The 26,183-nt window shown below is 41.7% G+C and overlaps 1 long non-coding RNA gene across 2 annotated transcripts in view; it reads left to right on the forward strand.

The window, feature by feature from the left end:
* The first annotated feature begins 309 nt into the window (after window positions 1-309).
* Window positions 310-26,183, forward strand: part of LOC134159680 (uncharacterized) — a 139,822-nt gene continuing 113,948 nt past the window's right edge. For both annotated transcript variants that reach the window (XR_009963255.1, XR_009963253.1), the window contains exons 1-2: window positions 310-366; window positions 7,411-7,488. This is a non-coding gene — a long non-coding RNA (uncharacterized LOC134159680). The remainder of the gene's footprint in view (window positions 367-7,410; window positions 7,489-26,183) is intronic.

A 26,183-nucleotide genomic window follows, 5' to 3' on the forward strand; every position in this document is an offset into this window, starting at 1 on the left:
CATCAGATGTGACTGCTACATGTGTGGAATCCAAGGGGCAATCTTGATTTGCACACAGGCCTAACTGGGATACCCGTGAACTTCTCCACGTGTGGAGTCTCAGTTCACCATCCTCAAGAGATGCACTGAGCTCAATTAAACCTTCAGGTGGCAAACACAGAGTTGTCAGGAGCCTCTGGGGAGGGGCAGAGGGCTCAATCAGTGGAGAGTGGCAGCACCTGAAGCAGGCAGCAGTTTAAATAGGCACACCTGCCAAAGAGCTGGCTTTTCTCTCCTGGAAGAGTTGGTCTTGGAGCTGGTCTTCTACAAGGAGGTTTGCATTATGCTTTAGGAACAAGTTTGGTGCAGGAAAGAGGTCTCTTTGAGGTTAGAAGTCTTCAGCTTGATATTTTATTGAAGGACTATGTTGCTTTAAGAAGCATCTATGCGAGGGTACAGTTTCCATGGCTGGTATATGTAGAAAATGACCTGTAGGGGAGGGAAATTGAAAGTGTGTATGTGTTGTGTCTGGAGTTGCTGAGGATTGCTTGTTTCATAGGTTTGTGTTTGAGTGGTTTTGGGTTTTTGGCTTTTTTTTTCTTCCCCTGTGTGGTTTGCACTTAAATAAATGCCTAAAAATCCTGGGGTTATTGGTCATGGGGTGGCTGGAGGGCTGAGGTGCAAAGAGGCAGACTGGGGTAGACCTGGAGCAGTAGCTGTCAGCAGGCTGAGATCAGCTTGGCCTCTAACTGCAAGGAGTTGGTCTTCTGTACCTTCTGTTAAGCTTGGGCTGCTTGCAGTGCACTGCTGAGCTTAGGATGACCTTTGGAGCTGGGGACTCCCCAAGTCCCTGCCTTCTTAATGGGATGTGTACTCTCCTGAGAGTCATCTTGTGAGCATCATGAGCAGATCTGCAGAGACTCTAAGGACAGGCTGGTGATACCAATGTGTTGCTACATGGCTGTGCTAGTGCAGTGCACAAGATGAGTCCAGGTAAACAGCCTAACAGCCTTGGTGAAAATGCTTTGATGTTAACAGGGGGTTTGCTCACTTTAAAGCGAGCTATCTGGGTCTTGTTGCAAAAGGCTGCAGTAGGTGTTTTATGAGTACTTTATTTCCATGTGCTCTAGGACAAAAAACTCTGTTAAATACAGAAGGGCAGTGTGCTCTTCTTATCTGACTTGTCCATTTCCACTTCTTTTTAGTTATTATTCCTTTCTGTTATTCCTCTGTAGCTTTCCCATGAAGGGAAGATACCTCTCTGTTCCCTCACCTGTGTCTTTGAGGGACTTGGAGGTGTTTAAGCAAGGGGTTATTACCTCTAGTAGGAGGAAGGGGAAGACTCAGAATTGTTTTCCTTCACATTTTAGAGACTAAGTAGGAGGGTAGAAACTTAGTGGGAGCTGCTGAGTTTGGAGCTGGTGGCAGTAAGAGCATTCTTCTCAACCACTGATTCCTCTCTCATGTCCTTGGGTCTGCTGTCCAAAGAAGTGATGTCTGCTTGGGCCCTTGTGTCACAGGCTGCTGGTCCTAAGGGATGCAAGGCTTCAGGTGTCCTGCAGGCCTGCCCTAATCCATTCAGTAGGGGTGGTACCTTGGCAATGCAAAGCCATAAATGAGGGTGCTACAGGCTTTTTACTGGCTTGGGAGTTTGGGTGCTTCATCTGTGCAGTGTTCACCCTCTGAGTACGGGTGTGCTTGTCGTGGAGAAAAGGCCTGGTCCTTGGAGCACTGGGGAGGCAGCATCTCCTGCCCTTGGCTTTGCTGGGAGCACAGCAGTTGTTTGCTTCCTTGCCTCTGTGAAATCCAGTGCTTTGAAATTGTGCGCATGGCGTACGTAGCTGTGTGCCAAAGAGGGAATGCTTCACTTCCCTATGCAACTGTTTTGCTTCAGACACTGTTTAAGGGACTTGATTTTGACCTCCCATGCACCCATGTTTGTTGGTGCTGGTGAGAGTTACTTGTTACTCAAGCATGCCGAGACGAGGTTCACTTGCGATCCCTCAGTTTAACAGCAAAAGAGACTATCCAGCAGCATTCCTGCTTGACTGAAATCTTGAGATTCATGTGTTTGGCACAGCGTGCCTTGACGTTAATCTGCTGCTGGAATATCTATGGGAAAGAACAGCCAAGTGACTGAAGAACATAAGAAATCTTAGTTTGTCTGGCACAGACTAGCCTGCCACCATAAAAGATGAAATTGCAAGAGAGGAGGTAGGAGGAGTCCGCTCAGCTGTTTCAGTTTTCAACACGCAGTCTGAGCTGGCTTCCTTTTCATTATCAGGGAAAGCTAAGACAAGTAAAGCTGTGTTGCTGTCCTTTAAAACAAGCTAGGTCAGCCTTTCACCTATGGGTCAGTTGTGAAGGGAGTTAATGTGTGTAATGATAAAGAGATAGCATTAATATAGTTTCAAAGTGCTTCATATTTAAAAGTGGCTCCAGGTTTGTTGTGCATAACAGGACAAATATAACTAAGGTGGGGCTGAGCCCAAGAGCTGGATTCCAGCCTGGTTTAGGAAGCCAAAACAAACACTTCAACCAATACAGCATTTCACATGGACTTTTATGTTAATTATCTACAATTTCTGATGCTGGCTTTTAAAAGAAGAGGGGGAAGACAGTGAAACATCCAGAAAGCAAACTGATTGGAATACTGCGGGCTTGATCTTGCTGTGTAAATCATGTCTGACTGTTTAGAAGTTCAGGATAAGGGTTGCTGGCCTTTCTCACTGGGCTATAATAGCACAGACTTGAAGCTTTAAAAAGTGAAGTGTCAGAATTCACTGGGTGGATGCTAAAGTGAGGATCTGGTTGTCAGGCTTCTCACTGCTAGTTGCTGTGCTGCATGATTTAGAGCAAGGCTTTGTGCCTCACTGCTTCCCACTTGTTCTTTGTCTCGAGACTGCCAGCTCTGTAGTATTTATTTGCCTTGTGGTACTGCGGTATAGTCCCTTCAAATTCACTCTGCATCTGTTTTATCCCTCCCTCTCTGTTACTTAGCTTATCTTTTTCCAACTCTACATATTCTGCTCTTGTGATAATGAGCTCTGTCTGTGTGTCCAGGGATTGGCGTTCTTGTTTGCTTAGACTGTAAACTCCTTGGAGCAGATTGGTTTGTCCACTACCATTGCTTTATCCCTTGTAATAAACATTATTGCTAGTAATGAGAGATGATTGCTACCTCAAATGGCTTTAAAAAAACCCCAACAAAACTGTACTGCAATCCCATACTTTACTGTAGTTGATGACAGCACTTAAAGGTTTAGGAGTTGCATCTTTGAAGCTTTTATAATACCTCATGCAGCAGGGCTCTGGTCTTTGGAGGCTCAAGGTGCTACTGTTACACTGCTACTAAAGTGCTTATAAAACAAAAATGTTTGAAGCTACTGATATGTTGTCTCCTAAAAAAACCCCAAACCCTCCCCTCTCTGTTTCTGCTTGGGTTTTGTGGCAGTAAAAGCTCACTGGTGTGTGTTAAGCTCTGTAGAGACACTTTAATTACTGTACATCTGAATGGCTGTCACATTAGGAGTTAAAGATCTCTATTTCAAGGAAAGAAGGATTTTTATGTTTCTAATATAAATGAGTATGCTTCAGCCTTTCTACCAAATTCAAACTGTATGGAAGGGTATTTTATAAAAGACTGAGAAGGCAATATAAAATTAAGTAAAGCTGGGTCTGGTGCCTAAAAATATTTGGCAGAATTCCCTGGAAAGCCACATTTGAACATTTTTAATATATATTACAAGGCAGACAAGAATAATTATCTTCTCTTGAAGTTCCCCAAGTGAGAGAAGTGTATTGTAATGCCCTTTGAAAGAAAATAATATGAGTTGCCAAATGATTATGTTGTGGAATTCTTCCCCATCCCCTGTCTCTTTCACCCATCTGATTGTATGCAGGAGAGGAAGAATATGGTACAAATGAAGCTGCTGTTCTCGCATTCCTTTTTAAAAGACAAAACCTAACAGCTTTAGGTAGGTGTACCTGTCAATAGACATCGTAGTCCTTGTGGAAAATAGTTAAGGCAAATCATTCTAAATGACTAAAGCACAGCACCATTAAAAGTGAGGCAGTTCTTAGTTTTATATTGTGAATTCTTTGGAAAATTTAAGTAATATTACTGTATTTTTTCTCCTCCCTTCTACATGTGGGGTGCAAAACCAGGGATGTACAAGTCTCTAGTTTTCCTCCTTAGCTACTATTAAAATGAACAGCAAAGGCTTAGCAGTGGGAGCTGAGACAAAACAGGATTAAGTGAACCTTTAGCAGCTACTGGTGTTTTAAATGAACCTTGGTAAACACAAGCTCCCCATGCAAGTTGTCCCCATGGAAATCCCTACGGAGATAGATGAAGAAAAGGACATCTCTTTAAATGAGAAAGAGAGCTGTCTTAAAACATGGAGATCCTGTAAGAGTCAGTAGAAAGACTCTCCTAGTGCCAAATATCATGGCTTTTGTTTTCTTTTCGCCCTCATTGTGCCTGTTTAATAGACACTTACAAGGAAGGGCAGTTGTGCCAGCATCTTCCTGTCGAGCTTATCTTGTCCATCATGGTCTTGTGATAAGGAGTATAGAGGAAGCCAGAGTAGATGAAATAAAACAAGATTCTTGGATACTCAGTTAGATGCAAACTTCATATTTAATTGCTGTGTGTTCAGGGTCGAATCTATGGTGAATGAGGCAAACCTGAGTCCTGATACTGAATTCCTAGAGGGAAAGAGGCATGGGCTCTAGAAATGAACATGGGGATAAAGGGACTGAGTTAGAGGCCAACTTCTCTGCTGCTGTAGGCTGAATTGCTGTTACTTGGTTAAGAAGTTCCTTCTGATTTACACCAGCCAAGAAAGGTCCTGCAGGGTCTTGAGAGAGATGCAGATATGTGGTCCTGCAAGTGAAGAAAAAAAAACCAGGAGGAACAGTGAGAGAGATTTTGGCAGCAGGATTGAAAGTCAGAAACAGGGTGGGAAGCAAAGCTGTGATGGGAGTGCTGGGGCTGAGCAATCCTACCCTGGGAAATCTGACTGATGGGCTGCAATCTGCCTTAATTACTTATGTTTTTCAGACCACAGGATGGGAAGTGAGACTCCTTATTTCACTGGGGAGGTGGGAAAGCTGAAGATGAGCATTTACTTGATTTAGCAGAATCATATGAAATACATGTGCACTTATTTTATGTACATCCATTTCAATGAGTTTCAATTGATCAGGTGTTCCGGAGATATTGTTTAGGTCTTGGGAAATGTTGGGATATCTCTTCCCAATGAATGTCCTCGTGCCTGGCCTCTTGCACAGAGACAGGGTACTCTGGGAACATCTGCAAAATTGACTTCTAAATATGTTCTAATTTAATCTGGATGGGACCAGTAAAACTGTGGTTTAATTTTATGGGTAGCAAATTGATCTTCTGGAATACTTCTCTGGTGCAGTCAAACATGGTGCTGTGAATGTGTAACTGTCTCCCTCTGGCACTGCTGACAATCTTCCTGAAGAAGCATGGAGCTTGGCACAGCCTGATCACCGTATATTTATCCTTCTTCCTGGGAGGATTTTGCAGTTGACATCAAGATCAGTTTTGCAGCTGTAGCACAGCATGTACCACAGTTGTATTCTGAGCACTTTAGCCATATCATCTATTTGTATTTCATCTAGCAAGTTGGCTAAGGCTTGTCATTCATGGTTATATGAGGACTAACTGTCCCCATGCAAAGTACTGTGATTTATGTTGTACCTGGCATTAGAGGCACTGCAACTATGTATTGTTAATTTCTATTATGGACTCGTCTCCATCAGCTTTTAGTGAATTGATTGCTGTAGGCTGTTGGTACTGGGGAAGGTAAGGGATGACGCACGGTGGTATAGAGAGGGAAGGCTTGGTGATTAAGGCAACTTCATTCCTCTCTCTTCCTTTCCTCTCCTGTTCTGTTGGTGGAGTGCAATGTCTCAGAACAGATCTAAACCATTTACAGTTCCTAAATGTTAGGCCAACCTCAGAGAAGCCAAAATGCAGTGCAGGAGAGGCCAGTCCTTCAGGCACTTGGATCCTGCAGAGAATTCTAGGAGGAGGTGGCACTTTCACCCTATTTCTGGAAGATAAAGCAGTTGGGTGCTTTCCACCTATGCCGAGTCCACGTATGTAACTCCCACGTACTTCTCTCTGCTCCCAATTCTTTTTGGCATGAGGAAGAGAGATTCTGCAGGCAGCAGAGTGCGGGAGCTCAGCGGTGCCACTACGTCGGCTGTTGTACGTTTTTTCAAGTCCATTTTCTTAATGTGATGGATCTGAGCTTGAAAAGCAGGACGCCTTGGAACATAAAATAGATGAAAACAAGCTACAATGAAAGTGAAAAACATATCATTTTACTGCCGATGGAAAATTAGGACCAGATGACGTCTCTGAAGCCCTGGGCATTTAATTTACTGGAGTCGGTCACTCCTCTGTGAAACCAGCATCGGTCTGTTCTCTGCACATAAGAGATATCTTTGTTTGTTTGTATTTGATGTAACTGGTTGAAGAAGATAATGAGATGGGTTGTTTTGGTTTTCTTGTTTGCATAAACTTTACATATAAGGGATTTATTTTTCAAGCCATTATGATAGAGTGCCTGTAGTTTACATGGCCAAGAAATTCTGTAGAACAAAGCTATGTAATGAAGTGTTGCTCTGACTCTGGAGATGAGCTTTCTAAATAAACAGGTTAATGCAGCTCAGCAAAGGCCTTTTGTTGTTGTTGTTGTTCTCCTTCCATTTGCATGCATATGAGTTTTATCAGTCATAGCCAGAAAGAAAAGTTGCGTTGCAATCTAACCTACTTGTTCTGTTTGTGTGAAGTAAACACACCTTTTCCTAGGGACTCCTTGCCCAAGACTTTCATTGTGCGGTGCTCACTGACTCAGCACCTCTTTAGTTTGTGGTCATGTCTACATACATATCTCCCAGTTTGTTTGACTGTCAGTCTAGAAGATGGCAGCATTATAGAATCATAGAATCATAGAATAATTACGGTTGGAAAGGACCTTAAGATCATCAAGTTCGACCCCCCCTGCCATGGGCAGGGACACCTCACACTAAACCATGCCACCCAAGGCTCTGTCCAACCTGGCCTTGAACACTACCAGGGATGGAGCACTCACAGCTTCTCTGGGCAACCCATTCCAGTGCCTCACCACCCTTACAGTAAAGAACTTAGAACTTCTTCCTTATATCCAATCTAAACTTCCCCTAAGTTTTAACCGGTTACCCCTTGTCCTGTCACTACAGTCTCTAATGGAGAGTCCCTGCCCAGCATCCTTATCGGCCCTCTAAGTCCATTATAATGGACTTCACACAGCTAAATGTCCTTTGCAAATGAATTCTTTGGTTTCTCAGGCTGACAAATCAGTTGTCCAGATATCAAACTTAACTGTTTCTTTTTATGCTGCTTGTTTTCAGATGTGCTCCTACTTGCAAAGCTTGGCTTACAGTCTGAATGCCTGTGGCCAAAGGGAATTAATCATGGTCACAAATCAGGTAGTGAGAACCTCCTCCCATATTTACATTTGTGGTATTTTATATGGACCATGTTTTGAAGCAAGTTTTTGGTTGTGGTCTTTTAGGGCAGTTAGGGACTCAAGCCATGTTTAAAACATACCTCCAATAGCCTTCAGGAAGGTTTTATGCACTTAAAGGCAAATAAACAAAGCCCCTCACACATGTAACCAGTAATAAGAAATGGAAGCACACTTAGCTATGTAGGAATTAAGAATTCCATGCCATGGGTAATAGGAACTCTAAAAGAAATCCTAAATTAATACTTTTTTGACTCTTGCCAAGCTTGTTTCAGTAAAAATATTGATTCAGAAGTGCTGAAATCTTTTATTTGAGGAAGTAATTTTGCTTTGTTTAGTGCTACTAAGAGGCAAAGCTGAAGTTGGCTTTGATTTCTTAGCTATATTGAAAGAAGTCAGTACTGAAATAAGACATTTGGACTTTTTGATAGTAAGTGTTGTCAAAACAGATACTTCCCACCCTGAAAGAGTAAAGGGTTTTTTTTCCCGGAGAGAAGTTTCTTGCTGGGCTATTTGATGAGTGTTAACAACAAATGTTGGGTCTTAGCCTGGTATATTGTCAGATTCTTGCCAACGTGGTTGAAATAATGAGCTCTGGTATTGTCCAGCCTTGGAAACTGAATTCTGGCCAGGGTTTTAGGACTGAGCAGCCTCACATGTATTGGGAAGGAATAGTGCTGGAAGGCACACAGTGTGGGTCACTGCGTGACCTCTTCCTTCACTCTAGTCTGAGGAGCATGTAGTATTGATGATACAAACTCCCACTGATAGCACAAGATTAAGTGCTTTCTCAGTGTCAGTACAGCTACTGTTATGTGCAAGCCCTGCCAGTGTGTGCTTTCTGCACTTGCACACAATATGTTAGTGACTACACTGGGCTGAATAGCATCTGACCAGCAGTTTGTGTATATGCAATAAGCTGGGTACGTGGTCATGGACTCTATATGGAGCTCTCCAAACAGGCAGGCATGTAGGTATTTGCATACCGAGCCTGTGGGTACCAAGGAAAGTCAAAGTTCTTCTCTGGAGCAACTGGAGAAAGAAGAGGGTGATGCAGTTGTCTAGGCTGGAAAAGGTGCAGCGAGAGCTCTTCAGCCTTCCTGCTAGAACTTGTTCCCAATTGTTCCTGCCGATACAAAGTGTGAGCAAATTGCACTTGCAGGAAAAAGAATTAAGCCCACTCAGAGTGCTTGTGTGTGTATAACACCTTGAAATAGAAAAGCCTGTGAGCTGTTTCCTTTTGACTTTGTTCTGGGTAAGTTTAATGTGGTCCTCGGTAAAGAAAACAGAAGTCTGGAACCCCAAATCTCCAGGAGACTCTGCTTTATTAGGTAATTTGAAAATCTTTAATGATCACACACGCAGATCTGAAGAGATCTTGGGCACGCAGCTGTAGTTTCAGAGCAGCGGCTGTATTTGCCATCTGTCTCTAAGCAAGCAGAGTTTGGCTGGATGCTCTGCTTCATGCAGCTGAGTGTTACTTGTTTTGCTCCTCATCGCCTCTGGATTTTCCAAAGTGATTAATGGAACCTGAGAGAAATAACTCTTTCCCTTCCTGAGAAAGCAGCGTAATGTCACGGCAGTTATTAACTCAGATCAAGTAGGTCGTATTCTGATGTTTGCTGTTTCTTTTCTGGGGTGAAGCTCCCATTCAACCTAAAAATGCAGAGATGCACTTCTGTTCAGTAGCGTTAGAATTGCTTGTGTGTCTGTTTTAACCCTAAACCCAGGCAGACATCTCATTGGTGGAAAGGCAGAAAGCAAAGCTGTATTGGTATTCCACTGGCTAATATGTGACTCCTAGAAACCCATTAAACTGCCGGGGAAAAAATCGGCTAATCACTGTAAGTCTCTGATTCAGTCTCCTGTTTTCCAGTGGCTTAAAGGAATGTCTATTGATTTGGGCAATGAAGAAACTTTTGGTTTTCATTATAGCCTGTAAACATCTTGGACTGAAAACTTCAAGAGTGCTGTCATGTCCTACCACATATCTGTACTCTACCCGGCAGCTTTTAACATAGAGAGATTCATTATGACTGTGTTTACAGCATTCTGTGAAATCAGGGATGACTGGGCAACAGAATGCCAAACCCTCACTTCTCCTGGGCTAAAGTGTGCTCATGGAGCTTGATGCTTAGCCTCTTTCTTACTGTGACATAAGTCTTATAATCTTGCTTTTTGTAGGACTATATTAACAAGGGACGAACTGACAAACTGCTGGCTAGGAAAATGATGGGGTAAATGTTAAGGTCTGCATCTGTTTGGTTCTTTTCAGACTGAGGCAATTACATAGGAGGAAGGTGTATGTGGGGGGTTCTTGTGCTTATTGCCAGGTTTTGAACCAGCTGACACCTCTGTAAGGTGGTAAGACTTAATCACTGTTTCTCCTTTAAGACTGTAGGTGATAATCTTTCCTTCTCTACGAGATGTATTATCTTAAAAACTAACTTGCCCGTAATTTGGAACAAAATCTCAAGATGTTAGTAAAGCATAAATTCAAGCAGTCTCATTTGATCTAGAGCAAAGGAAAAGTTCCCTTGGTGAGTTGTTGAACTGCTAACACATTTCTGATTTTCAGTGATTCCTCTATTTTTGAAGTAGAAAGAATTGGGATTCATATTTCTGGAGGAAACATGTCTACTTACAACCTATTCTTTTCAGAGGGAGAACTGTTTCTGTGAACAGAACTCTGCTGCTCTCAAAAGACCTCCTTCTTGGTGGAAAGAGTTTCCACAGTAGTACAGACAAGACTTGCGCTCTGTGACTTTGTTCCTCCCTTTTCAGTTTACACGCATTGCCATGGTGCTCTCACCACAGGAATTTTTCTATAGTTTGCTTTTCACTTTTATCTCTGCTCGGGGTGATTATTCCTTATTAAAATGCTCACATCAACAGAACAATTAATTCTCAGTAATTTCCAAGTTGCTTTGCCTTTGTTAGCGAATAATCTGGTGCAGTAGGAGTGTGTCAGTGATCAAAGCAGGCAGTACTGAGCGCCTTCAGTCTCTGCTGTGTATATACCAGTGCTGGGTGGTGGTGTGTGTGTGTGGGGGTATAGTTTGAACTGAATATATCCCCATGGCTGTGGTCCAGAACTGTAGAGAGAAGGTGCCTAGCTTGTATGCCACTCTAAGTATGCCACTCTAAGGCAAGCTTGGATGTGGTTGTTGGGGGCAGCTGGTGAATTTGCTTCAAAATAGACTTGTTGCCCTGAATACAAATGCTGAAATAGATGCAAATAGATAAAATGGAACACAAAATTCTGAGCCCAGGACAGTCTGTGTAGACCAAAGGTTAGTGGTGAATATAATGTTTTGTATATTCTGGAAACGAGGCTATAGCTAACTTAAAGTAGCTGGTCTGTGTGTATCAAATGCTTCCTATAAAAACCTAAAAGGAAATCCATTTGTGCTTGTCAGAGATGGGGAATTCTGTTGGTCAGCTGGGTTATCAATGGAACTTTAGATGTTACCTAAGGCTTGGTGAGATACCTTCCATTCAGCATGCTGGGCCATGTTTCCAGTTAACTGGGAGATAATCAAGCCAGCTCTTCTCCTGTGGATTTCTAAATCCTCTAAGAGTAATTCCTAAAAAGCCACAATTGCTGGGGCTTCATTGTGCAGACCCACAAGGTGTGTTTTTCCCTGACGGGGAGCCTATGCTACCAACACATGGGTCTGTTTGTGCCAGTAGTGTGTGATTCCACAGCAGATCTCTACGTGCATTACTGCTTTCTGTGCCTGTGTAGGGACATGCTGGGCTTGGGCTCTTTTTCTGTCAAGCAGGAGCGAAGTTCTTTCTTATTTGGAGAGGATTTAGGAAACACAGATTGGCAGGTACCAGTGGCTCTTCCCTTTTCCATCCTACCTGTTCTTGTGGTTGTATTTTCTAACCTATTTAAAAACAATGTTTAGGCAATAAAGTGAACCTCTAGCTACATAAACTATTACAGGCTTAAACTTTCAGAGTTGCATTACTACCTCTGAGTCGTAACAGGTTTCAAACTCAAGTGTGGTGACTGTCCGCAGGTGAGCGTGACATGAAGACAGAGGTGGTTAGTCCTTGCCTCAGGGCATTTATAGTCTGAAGCTAGAGAAGAGGGGTTGGGGTGATTTGCACATAAGTAACACAGAGAGCCATCGGACTGGTTAGAATTGCATCCTGAATTTTCTGGCTCTTGGATCCACGGTGTTCACGTTGGCCTGTGCTGTTCTGCTTTCTCCAAAATGGCAGAATTGGCATTTTAAAGTGCTCACTTAGGCTACCTCCTTTTCTTCCACTTCTTGGAGTTGGTGTTGATCAGGTAATGCTCATCTACCGTGCTTCCCTGCGATTTATCACTGTGCTCTGTAACTGAGGATTCTATTGCCAGCCCTGTCTCCTTCCTTAAACCTAGGGAGCAGGATGTGAGTGCTTGCTTATGCACTGTTCCTTTCTCTGCTGGGCTGAATCAAGAACTGCAAATTGAGTTCTGCCCTTCTGCACCTGTGGAAACGTGGGCTCCTCTTGGTAACCACCGTACACAATAGCATTGACCCACTGAGATTCTCACGCAGCTCTGAGAGCAGAGACCTTGTATGCAGAGAGGAGGGAAAGGGGGTGGAGTGAGAAAAGTGGATTCATGTTCTCACTCTGCAGCAGTCCTCCTGGGTGGCCTTGAGCATATCACTTACATCTTTCCCTTCTTTCCTGCCCCTCCTTTCCTTCCTTGTGCCTCAGTCTCCCATCTGTAAAATAAGGATGGTCAAGCTTCCTCTCACCCTTCCTCTGGCCTAACCATTCAGGCGGTCAGCTATCCACAAACAGTGCTCTCTGTACAGTGCTACAGCACTAAAATTGATGAGGTTGGCCTTGGTTGCAATCGTAAGAGTTAAATTAATGTGTGTAATGCAACTGTCAGAAGCAAGAATTTATTGTAGGTTTCTAGGATGGGATTTTCAAAGTTCCTTAATGCTGATGTATCAGGGAGACTGATCAGATTGATCACTTATACCGTAGGAAATGAATTACTTTTTAATACCTATTCAGGTCCCTGAATCAGTGGCTTGACTTCAGAAGTGCTCAGCACTCAGCAGTTTACCATGAATAAAGTAGGCATGAATTTGGGGTGCTCAATATTTGTGCAGTTGTCACAGATACAGAGATGGACTTGCTGTGGATGCAGGAGGTTGTGGGGTGCTGGTGGCTCTCTGGGTGCTTTCTTTTTTCCTTAAATCACTACTTCAGTTCAAACTGTAACTTGTTCACAGGGACAAAGTACATTTGCTAAGTGACTCGATCCATCAGTAGATTCCAGACTGCCAGATTCATTTGGTGGTCTTGGTTATTGTCCAACGGAAAAGTCGCAGAGACCTGGCAGTGTGTCTATATGCTTTCACACATTGATATTTTGGCATTTCAGCTAACTGTCTGTGTTCACTCCATAGAAATGTGGACCGAGTTGTTGCAAGAGCAAGGGGGTGGTCCCGGCAGGTCAGAGCTTGGGTTAGTGGTAGGGCAGGGTGGGGAAGTTTGGCTTGCAGCTGCCTACACAAAGTTTGACCTCAGATTAACCAGACAGCTTCAGTTTCCACTGCTGCTGTCTCAAAGCCTCCATGAGCAAAAATAACCAAAGAACAAGAAAAAGAAAATAGGGTTTTTGGACTTTGTACAAAATGGGAAAGAAAAACTTAAAATGAGTTATCTTTCTTTGACTCGTACCTGCTGACAGCTGAAAGCAAATGTTGGATATTCCGAGGCTAGTGCCACGAGAGCGCATGCATCTGTCAGTGCTAAACAGGTTAGACAAGATCATGTAGTGATGTTAATCAACAGGTCTCTGTTGAAGCTGTGCCAGTTTACACCAGTTAAGGATATAATCCCCAAATGTAATAATTTACTATATTATTCCCTTTAAAGTTTAATCTTCTCTTTATCTTCCTTCTCTGAAGGCAGAGCTGGTTTTTTATTAGATAATGGATTCATAGGAATGGGGTGTTTTTATTAAATATTAAAAATGCAACATTTACCTTAGTTGAAAGTTAAAGGCTTCATTTAATCCTGATTGGAACTGACAGTGAAGAATACACGCTGCTCTTGCCAAATCCCGGTACGGTAGGGCAGCAAAGTGTGTTGTGAGTGGTGATGAGCCTCCCTTCTCAGAACTGATCTTACTGAGTTTCTGTAATCAAGGACAGACTTTCAGAAAGGCTCAAATATGGCTTGTTTTTCAGAAACTGCTGAGTATTGAGTGCTAATCTGCCTTTGAAACACTTAGGTTCAGTTTCATGCCAAAAGCTTCTGGGTGCCAGGCTCTTAAAATACAGCCTCTGAGTGTCATTTGAAATATGTTTCCACATAAGCAAGTTCTATACATTTGTAGGCAATCTTACTTTTTCTTTTTAAACTAGTGTTGTTAAGTGGAGGATGAAAGTGGTGTGAATACCCTTAAAGAGAAGGGAATTACGCTAAAACCTCACTCATTTCTTGCAATGAACTTAGCTGAACTCTTTGACTGTTTTGAAGAAGATCTGAGAAGAAAGCAGCTCTGTTTCATGCTTCATATCTCTGTGCGCTCTCTTTTGTTAAAAATGGTGTAAAAAGTACTTTGCTGAAGAACTTTCTGGCCTTCTCTGAAGGAAGAGGCATGATGTTTATTATTAGGCAATTGAAATACCATTAGGTTTAAGACCAGTAGGCTGAAGCATTGTGGATAAGAATTCATGAAGCTCCCAAAATTCCTTTAGTAAAATTGGACACTGATCCCACAGACTGCCTGATTTAGTCCTGCTGACTTTGTCCATAAGATATTTAAATAATACTTTGGAAAGATATGCAATTAACCCCTATGGATCACACCTGACCTGTCCTCTTAGCTTTGCTCTAAGAGCACTCCAGATGGTAAAATTTCTGCACCTTCCAACAAATGTAATGAATTACATTGGCTTTTTTGCGCATGAAATGTCGTTATTTGACAAAACAGTAGTTGTCACTCAAGTGATGCTGTGGTCTGAAGCATCCTCAACTTTATGCAAACAGGTTTTTGTTCATTGTGAAATATATCTGCAGGCTGTAGAAGCAATGAATTACAAGAAATCAAGGTCGTCAGAACATGCAGTGTCATTGAATTCTGAGCTAGACTGTATCTAGACTATCAGAATGATACAGCTTGTTCTGCTTTCTCTAAGTTTGGGATAAAACTTGCATTGGCTTCAGGACACTGAATTATGTACAGAAAGAAAAAATTCTCTCCTTTTCAAATGGTTCTCCCCTGATCTACTATTTAATATTTCAAGAGTGCAGAAGGAGAAATATTCAATTAGAGAAGCTGAAAGGTAAAACTCTGAATCTGGTTTCTAGGAAAACCTTTTTGCCTGGTGTGGCTGCAGCCTTCTCCAAAAGTTTAAAGATATCTTCAGTGGTCATTAATGAGAGTAAGAGTGGAATAAATGCGCTGATGAAAGACATTTGAGGGGAGAGTTTTCCATTCCCACAAAGGAAGGATTGAATTAACTTTGAGGTACCATCTTCCTCTTCCTGGGTGTAGATCCTGGTGAGGTTTCAGTGATCTGGCTGTGACTAGAGGATGGGGTTATGACTGCATCCTTTACTCTTCTCCTTCCATAACGCCCAGGAATGATCAATACATGAATATGTCATTAAAATACAGAGCTGCAGCTCTTCTGGTGCTTAGTCCCACAGGCATCCAAAAGAGTGCTGGACTGTCAGGGAGCTGGATTTTGGAGCAGGTTTATAATGGATGCCCCTGACTTAATACATTGCTGAAATACAGGTCTAGAAACAGGTTTTCAAAACCAGTTTGCACCCAGCTTTGACTCACTTGAAACCCATACTAAAGCTTCCTTAAACTCATTTGAGCTGATGCTGAACACTTTTAGAGATCCAATCTTTTCTAATTGTGCCAATCTTTAGTTTTTGTCACTTATGCTTACATTGAATGGTGTAAATACAACTTGGGGTTAATCCTCCTGTATCTTAATTATTAGTAAGTGGAAGAATTATTTCTGCTCCGCTCCATCTTCTTAATCCTGTCTCCATTTGTGATTATGTGCAACCGTAGTTTTAGGGGATGAAAGGGCAAAGGTGATGTCAATTTACTTCTCCACAGATGGCAGATGATTGATAAGAGTTCTACTGTCTGGTGGTGTATTCCCACTTTGTAGCTGGCTACGTCAGTCGCAAGTGCAAAGATGCCTTTCAGACTTCAGCTGTTGAGCAATAAAGGGAAATAAACAGTCTGTGTTTTAGTTGACATAGAGAAAAGCATTAATTTTTAGAGTGCAAGTTAAGCTGTTTCTTAATATAGAAAACCACTGTACTAAACTGTGATGTTCAGCTGCTCAGTTTGTATCAACTGAGGCAAAGCTAGAAAAGTCCTGGGTGGAAAATCCAAGATCTGAATGAATTACTTATCCCTACATCTCAGTGCGATGACATAACCTTAGAGTATCTTAAAGCAAATGATTTTGCTTTCTCCCTTGTTGCTCTTTAACTCAGTAACATCTTCCTTCCCATGACTTGTTCCATTATCTTCAGTGTGGCAAGTTTAGCATGAATTTAGTCTCTTCAACTTGAGTGAAATGATTAAATCTGCTTCAGTAAATTGTTTCAGTATGTTGGAAGAAAGATCTTCCTCCTCCTATCTTCTTCCCCACCCTCCCCCTCCTCACCCACATGTTTTTGATGCAGTTGCTATAATGAACCAGGCTCTGCAAAGCATCCTAAGCCACACCTGGTGCCGGCTGTTTGAACTTAACTTGGATGTACATTCGTATCTCAGCACTTTCCTACGTACCTCACTGCATTTGGGTTTGTGGGACTTTTGTTCTTCCCTCCATGGAATAGAAATGAGATCTGAGCATGCAACTCTCTGGGTGAAGGCCCAGGGCCACAAACCAAGTTAATTCAGAAATGTAGTGTTGTAGATGTTACCGCATGTAAAGCATGCATTGGGTGAGGCACTAGTTGTCTGTGTAGACCTATGCCTGACCTTTTCCTCTGGAAAACTCTTTGCAGCACAAAGTAAGTGTCTGACAGGGCATATCAAGGTTTAAATGACTTTTGAAATCTGAGTTTATTGGCTCTATGTGTACAGGAAGTAAAGGTTTTGAGACAGTCATGTAACACTATAAAATTCCTCCTGATTAGTTATTATGGCTTTAGATACATTGATCAATCTTTCTGCTTCTAATGCAAAGTGCACCTAAATTTTTGAAGCTGAAATATTTAGTGAGACTTATTTCAGACAGATATAACTCCTGTAAAGGAAGACTTGGTAGTTAGTAACAGGCTTTTACTATTGTCTTTCTGCCTTTAATGTGTTTGAATGTTGAATCATGCTAAATTATGTACATGTTAAGTGATAAATTATGTAATGCTCCAGTGTGGTGGGATTTAATAGTGGAACAGCCTTGATTTGCTCTTTTGTTTTTTCGGCATAAACCCCATTAAATCTCTCTTATGTAGATGGCTTTGTCAAATAGTATTCATAAAAAAGGAGGATGGGGGGGGGGGGGGGGAATGCTCAAGGCCCAGACCTAACAGAGCCTTGCTCCCTTTGGACAGATGGTGAGGGCTGAACCTTCATGAATTTGTTATTGACCTAATTGAAATCACATTTGTGTATTGTTCTGGAGCTATGCTATAGGGATGGGGCTGGCAGGCTGGGGGAGAGGAGTTGCACTGCAAAAATGCAGCACTATGGAAATCCTCCAGAAGGTTAGGAGGGATTCCAGCACCTTCTGGGCTATTGCTGCTACCCACATGCCCTGCTGCTGACCCAGGGTCAGACATGGGCAGACACCTCACAGCTGCATTGCTTTGCCTCCCTTTTCCCAGTGGAAATCACTGCAGGGAATGGATTGCCTCAAATAGTGTAGCTGAAGCCTGGGAAAACTGCTTCTGAGCAGTTAGTTTACAAGTGGTAAATGAGAGGCAGGTCTTGTAGTTACAATACCCTTTAAATTAAATAAGTCAGGACTAAGTTTGTGCAATATTTCAGTATAAGGATTGTCCTTTTTCTCTAATTGATCAATGATGAAGAGATGTTAATGGTGGGTGGGATAACAGATGGCTTTGACTCCTAGGGTAGGCTGTGGAGGTGATGCTGTAGGATGTTCCCTTGATTGCACATCTGGGTACGATATGGAAATGTGGTTTAATCTTACATGCTGGCAAAATTCCCAGCAGTGTATAAGGAGCAAGTGCATACATCTATGCTTGTCTTGCTTGGATGTTGAAGGAATTAGTTTGCGCACAAAGTTACACGGATGTTTTTCCCCATTCATAGTTAATGCTGTTTACTTGTGATACCTGTGACTTCTGGCCTTAAGCTGAAGAGTGCCCTTTCAAAAATGCCAGTGTTGAATATGTTATTTCATCGTGGTTCTGGTGAGAGCCAGAGATGAGATTGTGGTCATAGTTTCAGGCCTGTGTAACTCAGAGAGGTCAGTGGCTTGGGTTTACTTCCTTCCTCCTCCAGAATGACAGAACAAGTTATTCTGTAAACCCATGAAGTTTAGACTTTGCTTTTAAAACAACTTTTTCTTTTTCTCTAGCTAACTGTCTTTTGATCATTAATCATCAGGAATGGGGCTATCTGAAATTCCTGGCAAAAAGAAAAAGTGAGCTTAGGTTTAAAAAACATTAGAGTTACTGGTGTCTCCAATTTCAGAATTCATTGCATTGTTCAGTCCTCTAGAGTGCAAGTGGTATGAATGAGTAAAGAGCAGAGGAAGTAAATTGCCCTTTTATCTCAAGCTGTATCTCGGGAATGAAGAATGCTGGGACTGACTTTTTACTTTTCGTGCAAAACTCCTGTATGAAACTTCTTTCATCACATTACATGAAAGTTCTCTTTCCAAAACTGGTAAATAAGAACATGAAATAGCTGGGTACGAATGATGAAATTCCAACAGATTGTGTCTTTTCATGCTAAAAAGGTGCTGTCTTTTAGTATATACCTGCATGTGTGTGTTGTACTTACAGCTGTCAAACCCTTGGTGATGACTGACACAGTAACAAGCAGAATAAAAATAGTAGTAATAGTGCAGATTCAGAGACAGAAAGATTTGTCAAAATCAAGAGAAATCAAAATACTTTTCCTTCTTAAGGAAGTTTAGGGAAGGAATTCTTTACCTAGGAAAAATACTGAGAACTTCTGAGCTTTGATTTCAAGTTTGTGAATGTTGCTCCCTTCATGCTTTATTTCCTTTTCCCTTTATTTCCTTTAATTCCCGTCACTCTTTATTCTTTTCTGGTCGCAACATGGAGGCAGAAACAAAGAATAAAACCCAAAGGGCTTTTCAAAGACTCAGTTTAATTTTTCACTCTGTGAAAACAGTTTTCTGAAGGTTGGATGCAAAGTTTTTCCATGCCCTTGCTGGCACGCGCAGCTGTATGTACGTACATATTCATGAAGCTAAGACGGCAATGTAGAAGTTCTCTCCACATTAGAACAATATAGTTATTTCAGCTTGCTTTGCTTCAAAAAAGCAGAAGCAGGAATACCCGAAAGGAAATGGGCATCTAATTTCCAGATTTAATGACAAGATCATTCTGGGGGCAGATGGAATTCTTATCCATTGTCTTTCCAATCACTCATATTCTCTGCATGTGAATATGTAGTTTGGGAATAAAACCATGTCATATTTTGAATAGAACCACATTCAATATAAAGGTGGAAACTAAGATAAGGGATGGCGATTAAAGATCTTATCAATCAATCAAAGTGTATCTTAGGAGTATTTTGAACATCAGATCGCTTGCTGCGTAATGTTCATATATGAACTTCAGTTTGTCCCTTGCAGGACAGACCTCTTGATGGCTTTTGGACACTTCTGTTATAGTCTTCATATATATAAATAAAATCTTTTGATCCCATCGTAATAGGATGATGCATTAGTCCTGAGGTAGAGCCATGCACCTTATTTCTTAAATGGGCCAGAAGATGCCTGAAAGCTCACAGTTTTAGGCTGTGCTTTTGCTGAAAAATGGCAAGGATAATCTCTGTGTATAACCCTGTGGTGTGGAAGCTCACATCCAAGTGATTGTATTCTTGCCCTGTGCTTTATATCCTTCAGTCTTGCTTTGTGTCTAATAGTTATTACTGGCCTGAGGTTGCAGCTGATTCCATGCAGTGGCTATGAAGCCTTTGAATATTCTGCATCTTTCCACAAATGTCTTTCCTTTGCCCAGGAGGACCCAACCTGTCCCACAACCCACAGAGGAGCAAGAGGTAAGCACCTTTTGACTGCCTAGTTTCTTTTCTTTAACAGCGCATGCAATGCACACCATTGGTACGACAAACTGGAGACAAATTAAGCATTTTTTCCATGGATCTACATGATCTGAAAACCTTTCAGGCGACAGATGAGGCTTTGCACTTGGATGGTGATGGGGAAAGAAAGCAGTGAATTGGACTGATGCGTATGAAAGTGTGACTAGGTGCAAGGATGCAAGAATAAGGGGCTGGGGGAGTCGTGGGCCTCTAGTACTACTTTGTCCAGGAAGCGTTGCAAGAGGGCTCCTGTGCTGGCTGGGAAAGCTGCTGAATTTGCTTGCTGTGGGAGCTGAGATGATAGCTATGGAAAGGTGGTGGATGATATAAAACACGGCACACTCAGCAAGAGGTTTAAAGTGGGAGGTGAAATGAGTGTCTGCAAAACTGGCCTTAGGCTCTAGCTAGAAATGAGGGATCTGACTGCTATCCTGAATTTCCTGACAGCTCATCGAAATCCAGAGATATGAGGCAGAGATACCTGGGTAGATTGCTGGTTAGAGCTGACACATGCATGGATTTTGAAGTTATTATGAAAAATATGAAGCTTAACTTACTGTGCTGGTTGTCAAAGTCACAGGCGCAGGACAAGCAGGAGGATTTACTCCACAACGTGCCTATGTGTTCCTGGAGTGGCACATTCCAGAGTGGATGGTGGTGTCACCGAGCACCAGGGTGTTTCTGGATGTGGCCTGCTGTTCTTTTTACACTCAGCTGAAGTCTTGGAAGCTGTTCTCTCTGTCATGTGGAAAAGTGTGCTTTAGGTTCTGTAAGTGAGACTTTAGATAGCCCTTGGAGACATGAATTTGGCTATGCATGGAAAATGTCAATTCAGAAGTTCTCATGGAGGACCCATTTATGTACAGGTGCTGTCACCTGGCTTATTAGTTCTTGGATTTTCAGTATTATTCTCTCTCTATATATACATACATACATAAAGGAAGAATAATGAATTCCTCAGCTCTATATTACTATTAACTACAGTGATATTTTGTCTGGGCAGCTACTGTTCTTGAGCATTATGGATTGTGATGACTCAAAGTTTGGCAGGAGCTGCTTAATGCATAGGAGGCTGCCTTAGCATTTGCTATCGGAACCTTTTAACTCAAATTCCAGCTTTTGTGTGCGTTTCCTTTTATGACTACAGTAAGTCAATACGTGTCTGTTCTATTTCCTCTCTCCTTTCTACATGGAGTAGAGGTATTGTTCTGCCTGCCTTTTGAATGATAATCCATGTTGAGGGTCTTCTGAGGTGGCTTCTCTTCAAGAGAAATGAAACTGGTACAGGGATGTAAGTGAGGGTTCTTGGTGCCACTTGATCTTATTACAAAAAATACATCAGTCTTTGTAGAGAATCCCTGCTTCTGGCCAGATCTGTCACCTACCAAGTGAGAACTGTGTAAATATTGTAAGCAGAAATGTTCCTTGCTTCTTGCAGCAACTTTCCAATTGGAAATGTCTTAAAAATGGCAATGCAGGTTTCTTAAAGACTAAACATGACTCACTCTTGCAGCATGCGAGACTATAACAGCTCCATCCAGTGGCTTCTGCTATAATATGAATGCAGGGCTTGGCTCTTGGGGGTTCAAGACCTTGAGGGCTGATACAGGCTACTTTGAGACACATGATCTGACAGTTATCACCCAGCAGAAACAAGCAGAATTGATTTAAAACTGAAAGATGTGGTGCTTACATCTTGCAATTAGTTGTGAAGGGTCTCTCTTTTTATACTCTCTGTATCAAAAAGCTTCTACCTCTCTGCGTGCAGTGAGAGAATGTCCCTCTTCAGTGGCTGGAACGTAAATTATGCTTGTTATGAAGATGAATAGAGTGCCTGTATGTGATGGGGTTTTTGAAGGGACAAAATAGCCCAGGTGAACTCGCTCATGCGGGAAAGGCCTGCTCTGGAATTCAGGAAAGAATGCTGGAATTGTTCAAGTTACTGATGTTGCCTTTTGGTTGAAAGCTCCAGTTTGATATTGAAAATCCCAGCTTTAATTTCTAAAGCTTAATTCTAGTCTCTACACTTTTAAACAAATTATTTTAATCAGGTTGATTTTTTTTTTTTTTTTTAAATCTTTATTCATGGGAGTGATGATTTTTAGGTTGAAAAATTTAAGATTTCAATTTTTCTTTCCCTGTTCAGGATGGGGAGGAAAAAAAAAAACCCCTTTCAAAATCTCTAAAGTTCTCATGGGTCAGGAGAAAAGTTTCCCACACAGCTCTAGTCAATGGGAGTGTTACCATAAACTTCACTGTGCCTTGGATCAGGCCCTGAGAGTGTATCGGAGGGTTTGTCAGCCTCATTGATTGCACAAACCAGCCTTGTTATGAGGAAACATTCCTGGGCCAGACAGCGTTCTGACATTTGTCTGTAGTTTTCACATTTAGGGGAGATTATTGTCTCCAGAGGGTCATTCTTAATGATTTAAATCTGAGGTAGATAGTTTTTTCTGGCAACGGGTGTGTAATCTAATCCATATATTGTTGAAAATAATTGGCATGAGCATTGAGCTGCTCTATGGATGTGGTCGGTCAGTATTGACTGCAGTGAAACTTGCTGAGTAGGTGGTATAAATTGTAAGAGGACCTGGAAAACCAAAGCAAGAAAATAAAAGGGTATTCAAAACAGGGAGATGTGGAAGTAGAAATGCTTTCCACTGGGATTCCACTTTGGAAGCAAACAGTCTGAGCTGTAGAAAGTTTGCTCTTGTTAATTACAAGTTGGATAGCATCACATGGACCGTAGAACCGAGCCTATGTAAAACTGCTTGTTCCCTTTGCAAAGGGCTCGATGGTGACTTGAGGCAGATCCTCTGAGCGAGGGATGGTGTGTAAACTGTACCACCCAAGGAGCAGCCCCGGGAGGCAGCGTGACTCACAGACATGCTGCTGAGACAAAATTCCCTCCCTGCTTTCCCTTGGCTCTTAAGGCTGCAAAATAGGAAGATACTGCTGGGTTTTTACCGTGGTAAAGTGCCTGCAGTGGCACAGCTGTGCAGATTAGGAGCTGGGAGTGGGGGTGAGATGTTGGAGTCCTGGCTCCTCATCCTCAGGAAGGGGATGTATGGGCAAGTCCAGTTTGTATTGTAGCCTAGTATCAGAATAACTTATGGAAGCGAGATATTTCTTGAAGCATTTCAACACACTTCTCTTCTTTTTTTTTTTTTTGAAATGTTGATTGGATTTAAATATGTGCTTAAAAATAAGTGCTCTAATGATTCACCAGAGAAAAATGTTGCTGCGAGATGATATTCCCTTGCATGCGTGTGTGCTCCAAGTTACAGTTCAGCACATTGCATTGAGCTGCTCTGATTTACTACCCTGTCCTATGGCAAAAGGGCTTTTTGCTGACTTCAGTTTTGGACGCTTATTGCTAATTAATAAATAGCTTAGATGCTGTTTATTAGGACTTGGCACCATCTGTCACCGTTATTCTGTATACTAATGACATGCTTGGTATAAAAACAAGAAAGGTCCCTGTGTGTGAAATATCCTAGGTAGGAACTTGGAGAAAAATAGAAATCAACAGTGGTGTTTTCCCCAGAGGGGCAAGGTCCAGTTTGCTATACCTCTAACATGTTGAACTGATTAGGCAGGTATTTTAATAGGAAGAAAGCCAAATTTTAGCCAACAGGTTGAATTTTATTTCAGCCCCAAGAGTTAATTTTGCAAAAAGAAATTTGGCCTCCCATTTCCCATCCCTTGGCACTTACGCTTCCCCCTTTTCTTTCTGTGATTGCATTAATTGTCAACTGAAAGAGACATTCAGCCCATAGGATAATTTCTTCAACATGAGTAGCGTGAAGAATACTGCTCTTTAAACGTTCATCTTACTGTAGGTTTAGCATAAACCTAAGCAGAAGACGGTTTCAGAAGGTTCCATTGAAACTAAACTTGTAAATAATTCACTCAAATTTTTAGATCAGCGTTAAAGCCAACCTCTTAATTTGTTAAATACATACTTATTTTTATTGGGCTTTAGTTTTAATCAACACGAACGTGCTGGAAGAAGCCTTATCTTCAGTATGTGCTGTGGTTTTTAAGCCTTCCACCTGTGGAATCTGCTGTTTCTCATGTGTTTAAGGAATATTTGAATCTGAGAGAAGGTACTTTGGAGTACGTACCCAAACGTGGCATTTATGTATGTGCAGAACTTGCATTCATACCGGTGGTAACTCTTTGCTACGTTACTGTGCATAGCTGCATGAGCTATGTAAAGGATTTCAAAAGCCTGCAAGGCTTTACAACTACTTTCTTGCTTCTTTTACTGGAGGGCAAGCCTGTAGCTTTGTGCTTGACCCCACTGAAGGGCTATGTGTGGTGCTGCTGCTGCTTCACCAGACCATGAAGGAAATCCTGTTTTTTTTTTCCACTGTGGTCGCTTTCTTTTCTGGATAAAGTATGTTTCTTTCTGTGGTCTCATCCTGGAAGCACAAGACTGTTTTCCTCTCTGTGCTAGCACAATAGTGCATTGGTGGTGGAGGTCTGCTGTCATCCCATTGGAATAGGTATTCCCCCCACCGAAAGTCTTTCCTCTATTGCTAACTAACACCAGGTAGCCTGATATAAGGTACTAGACAGGAGTGAGGAGGTACATGTGACCCTGTTAGCTCCTTAAAAAACAATCTATTTTATACTTTCTTCCTGAAATTTCAGTGATACAGTGTCAAAATTTCTCATAGCATGCCATAAGTGGTTGATCTGTGGTCAGTGCATATTGAAAAGTCTTAAAAGGACTAAAGGACTCAAGGATGCTTGGGAGGGACTCTTCATTAGGGACTGTAGTGATAGGAGAAGGGATAATGGGTTAAAACTTAAACAGGGAAGTTTAGATTGGGTATAAGGAAGGAATTCTTTACTGTAAGGGTGGTGAGGCACTGGAATGGGTTGTCCAAGGAAGTTGTGAACACTCCATCCCTGGCAGTGTTCAAGGCCAGGTTGGACGAAGCCTTGGGTGACATGGTTTAGTGTGAGGTGTCCCTGCCCATGGCAGGGGGGGTTGGAACTGGATGATCTTAACGTCCCTTCCAACCATAACTATTCTATGATTCAGAAACTGTAAATAAGACACTTATGAAATGGAATGCTATATATACCCCCAGTATTTGCCTATGTTATATTGCTGAGAAACTGTATCCAAATGATGGAGAAAATATTTCCTACTCATCTTAGGGAGTAGCTTACAATGCATAGCTGATAAAATGTCAGCTTGGTTTATCACAATATGAAGCTCTGCTTACTTCGGAAAGCGTAGGAAATTGTGGAAGCTCTTACTAGAGAAAGGAATTATTGCAAGTAAACAAGTGTAGTTCTTCCCCTACCTAACATAGGTGAAGACTTAGATAATGCATTCCACTTGTGAGAGTCATAAGGGGAACTCCAGAGACAAGCTTCGAGCTGCATCTAAAAGACTTGTAGTAATGCACCTATTGAATTGATAAACAGGAAAGTTGTGTGCAAGACTGGCTTATTGATATTTTTCATTATTATTATTATTTATCTTTAGGGTAGCTTCTTCAGGAAAGAGAAACTGTGCTCATTTCTAATGGAACATTTCCAGTTTGCTGATATTGCACGGAAGCTAAATGTCATCAACATTTGGATTTTCTTCACATACCCTTTAGTTAAGTTACAAAATCTAGTGCTTTTATTATCCACGTTTTTAAATATCAAATTTTGCCTTCTTCTCCATCTCCAAACCTTCCATGACATCTCAATAGTTTGAATATGTACCTCTTTATACATAGGGTCTTTCAGAACTATGTGGCATGGTGGACACTACAAACTGGGCAGTAAGTGTCTGATACTTACACATTTTGTAGATGAGTTTTCATATTCTCTCCCCCTTTGTAGAACATTGCTTCTGGGGGTGAAACTTCCATAGTCTCATCTGCACTGCTGACACCCAGCTGATATTAGAGTTGGACACCCTGGGCTATGAGAGAAGTGACAAAGCTGCTGTAAGGAAGGAAAAGGAATGGAAAGAATTAAGTTTGTGTTGACTGCATTGTGGGTATCTCTTAGCATGAGGTATCAGTGGAGAACAATGTTTATTCATTGAGACATAATTGCTTGGAGCTAGATGCATTTCTGTCTTCCATGCTGGCTTTCTTTGAATGCCTTCTGTTAAGGTTTTTCTTTCTCGTTGCTGTAATTTGCTATGCGCTGATGAGGATGAATGGCATCAAAGGTCTGAAGCTTTTGATGTTTCTAATATAAGATGCAAATGTTTAACAGATGAAAATTATTTGCTAATAAGTAAATAAGTATCAAAAGCAGAAGTACAAATAAAAACCCCTGCGTGTAATAGTCACTAAAAATTCAAGTGACTTATTTAAACACTGGGCAGGCCCTTCTTTGATGTATGTAAATATTTT

The sequence above is a fragment of the Pezoporus occidentalis genome, unplaced genomic scaffold (genome assembly GCF_034315485.1).
Source record: "Pezoporus occidentalis ecotype Australia unplaced genomic scaffold, CSIRO_AGI_Poc_V1 ctg10, whole genome shotgun sequence".
NCBI lineage: Eukaryota > Metazoa > Chordata > Aves > Psittaciformes > Psittacidae > Pezoporus > Pezoporus occidentalis.